Raw genomic sequence first — 3,887 nt, 5'->3', positions numbered from 1 at the left:
CTACTCGCTCACCAAGTGCATGCCAACTACCCCGCGTGCTGGCCGTGGGGAGGTGCTGGGCTGGAAGCAGAGCCAGCTCCCCATCCAGCCCAGGCCAGCGTGGATGCTGGACACTGGACAGAGAACTGTAGGATGCAGAATGAGTGGAGCAAAGAGAATGAGGAACCGTGAGCTGGAGGGAAGGAAGCTGCTGGATGGGAAAGGGGCAGCGTTCCAGGCAGAGGGCATGCCCACAGAGGGCAGTGCGGCTGGAGTTCAGGGAACAGCCAGGTGGCTTGGAGGCAGCTGAGAAAAGCGGACACTGTTGGGGCGGGAGAGTCCAATCGCTAAGGGAGAAGAGGGGGAGCCCTGCAAGGCCCCTGGGGGATGTGTGGAAGGAAGGGGTGACCCTGGGCAGGCTCAAAGTGCAGACGGATAGTTAGAGCAGAGGAATGGCGGTAGAGCAGGGGTTTGGAACAGTGATTGGCATCACTGCTCCCATCTAAATGGCACGAGCCTTGAAAATTTTATGGAACCCCCCCCCCAAATTAACACATGGAGCCACTGAAATAGGAAACTCTTTCTTATTAAATCTGGTGGAAAGAGCAAACTCAGGCCCAAAGTAACACTAACAGGATTTTAATAACCTGGAACAGAACGCACCACGAGGCACAGCTGAGCTGTGTTAACTCCTGCTGACTCCTCAGACCCCAGGCCCCTTGAACAGCACAGCTCCCATTGCCCAGGTAGGGCCACTGAGGCTTAGCGAGGGGCAGGGACTAGCCAAGGTCCTATGGCATGGTTCGAATGAGAACAGAACCCTCCTGTCTTCCAAGCTTGGAATTCTCTCTGGAGAGAACACGTGTGTCCTCACCCACTCCACACATGGTAACACACCGTGCTCACAGGAGACTGCAAACACATGCAGACTCATGCAGCTACTCGTCCTGACTAGACGTGTGTACGTACATCCATGCCACCTGCCCAGATCAGAGCACCCCAAACAGACATGGACACATGAACCTTCGCACACACATACATCTGTCATTCCACACAGAAATACTCAGATCCACATACATGCCCCTGCGGGGCAGGGCACACAAGGGAACCCAGGAGCAGTGTGCCCTGCTCACCTGCAAGGTCGCCAGATATCCTCAGAACACAGCTTCAAGCACAGCACCCACAGTTCATGGGTGCCCCAGCTGAGCATGCGCAGATGCATGGACAGACAGAGGTGTGCCCTGATCGGGTACAAATCCCAGGCCCAGGGGGCAGCAAGTTAGTATGGCAAGTCCTGGAGCCTGTGCCCTGTCTCCCCTCTGCAAGAGCCTGAGAAGTGTAGCTTCAGGTGCCTGGGCAGGGCTGCTGTGCCCTGGGTCTTGGGAAGAGCCAGCATGGGGTCCTAGCGAGGGCTCAGGCAGCTCGGAGGGGCTGGAGTACCCCAGCCCAGGTTCAGGGTCAAGCTGTTCTCCCAGGGTATGAGTGGCAGAGAGGAACTGGGATGGTTGAGAGTTTGCAGAATGGGCTTAGAATTCCTGCCCGCCCACCCACCAGTCTTCACTTGCTGTTTAATAAGAACCTTTTGTAAGCCAGGCAAAACCAAGAGGCAGCCTCTGCCCTCCGGAGGCAAACCATCCCAGGCTGATCATGGCCTGAGGCTGTAGACGACCCTGGCTTCCATCCAGGACTGTGGGACATGGAGTAGTTAGTTTCTCTGCGCCTCAGTTTCCACCATGAGCTCCATCACCACCTGCGGGTGACCACTTGGGAGGAAAGGGACAGCTTTAATGAAATTCCGCACCAGCTGGTGCTAGAGCCGTGATGCAAGTGCACAGCCCCAAAGTTATGGCGTTGGCTGAGCTCCAATCCCTGCTTAACCAGGACCAGCTGCCTGAGCTTGAAGCCTCTCTGAGCTTCTATTTTCTCATCTGTAATATGGATATAAGAATAACTTATCACACAAGTACGGTAGAATAGTGTTTATGAAGCTCTTAGCACAGAGCCTGCCACAAAGTACATACTCCATGAAATCACTTTCTATAATTATATATCAGCTTTCATTTATTCACTCAACCAACAGTCACTGGGTGTTTACTGGGCTCCAGGAATAATCCTAGGAGCTCTCCAAATTTTCTCCGTCCTTCTAGGGTTACATTTATCCCTCTCTTGTAACCAAGTCTTATAACCCAGGGAACAGAGGTATAGAGAAGGCCTGTCACTTGTTCAAGGTCACAGAGCCAGTAGGAGCCAGAGCCAGAATTGGAACCCAGGTCTCCCAGCCTCTTTAAATCCAGCTAGGAGACATACGCTTCCCTTTTATAGTTCAGAGTCCTCTTCCCCTCTCCTAGCAGCAGCCCCTGTTAAATAAATCATCCAGGAACGGTTTCTAATTCCCAGACTTGGTTGCAAATGAATTATTCACATTGTAAGGCCTGCAAACCACAGGCTGGGCCTCATTACCCAAGAAGGGCTGCTTGCCCACAAAATGCCCCTCCCTCCCCGGGGTGCAGGTCCTGGCGGGCCAGCCAGAAGCAGGCAGAGTTGGCAGGGCGGTCGCCAGAGCCCCAAGCCTGCACCCTGCTCTGGGAAGAGGGTAGGGCTTTCTTCCCCCTTGAAGCCTTTGCTTTCTAATAAGCTCACAGTCTTGCTGTTACTGAAAGCCAGTCTTGAATCCTGGTCTGAGATGACTCTGTCCCAAAGTGCAGCTGTGTGACCACAGGGCCTCTGAGGGAGGAAAGCCGAGCACCAGCTCACCCAGCAGGTCACAGGGCCCTACTTTATACTTTCTCTTCTATTTGTGGGTTGAGGCTTGTACTGCATGGACAGGCTCCCTGCCAGTTGCTGGGGACAGAGATTCCATCCTGTGGGGGCTTCCTGTGTCTGGTTGAAGCCCCTTGTGAGCCAGAAGCCTGGGGGCTGTAAGAGACATCGCAAGGCCCTCTTCACCACAGAAGCTGGGGTGTTGGCTCATGTAGGCCGGGGGAAGCCCTCAGCTAGTGCCTAGAGCAACAGAGGCCCCGCTTCCTTGTTGCCTCCCCTGAACCAGAGCTTCCGAGTGGGTGATGAGCCTCTCACAGGCCAGTCCTGCCATCAAATTAGACCCAATCTGAGTCACCAGTGGGTGCCTAATTCTCTGGCAGACTGAGCCTAGATTCCGCCCCAGTCTAAGCTTAGATCCAGTCCCACGCTGAGACCCAGATGTCTACCAAGGGCTGTCCAGAATGCAACTGACCCCTAATCCAGTCCCTATCCCAGAAAGACAGAACTGGTACTGATTAGAGGGAGCACAGGTGTCCCATAGAAAGCAAGGGCCAGGGCCATTTGAAACAGGGCAGAGGTAACAATGGGAGATGGGAGGGGGGTGGGTGGAGGGGTGGTGGAAACAAGGACAGGACCAGATCTAGCAGCCAGCTAGGAAAATGGGACCCTGGGATTTCAGTGTGCTCAGGGGGCTTTTCCAAAAGTAGCTCTAATTCCTCAGATACAAGATCCTAAATCCAAGCCCAAAATGGCTCTTGAGCAGGGAGGGGCCTGGGCACAGCCCTACTGCTCCTCAGGACAATGGGTTCTGTTATCACCACCTTACAGAGGCCTGGGATGTGGCTAGCCATGGTCATGGGCACTTAGGCACTGAGCCTCTGTTTTCCGGTGGGATCTAGGCTCAGGCAGTGGCTGAACTCTCAGTGAGAGACCTGCACTGGCTCCCAGGCACCTGTTACCTGACTGTCAGTTGTGTTCCTGAGCTCTTCTAGGGATCAGGGGAGTCAGAAGAGTCTGTATAACATGACCAGGCCCAGCCTCAGGTGGGCTAGAGTTCCTGCCGGTCTCCCCTGGCAGATTTTCTGCCTCTCATGCTCTTCTCCTTGAAGCAGGCACTATTGTAAACACAGCCCAGGTAAAGAAACAGA

Source organism: Dipodomys spectabilis, unplaced genomic scaffold (genome assembly GCF_019054845.1).
Source record: "Dipodomys spectabilis isolate Male_0828 unplaced genomic scaffold, ASM1905484v1 ptg000046l, whole genome shotgun sequence".
Lineage (NCBI taxonomy): Eukaryota > Metazoa > Chordata > Mammalia > Rodentia > Heteromyidae > Dipodomys > Dipodomys spectabilis.
This window is presented reverse-complemented; position numbering follows the sequence as displayed.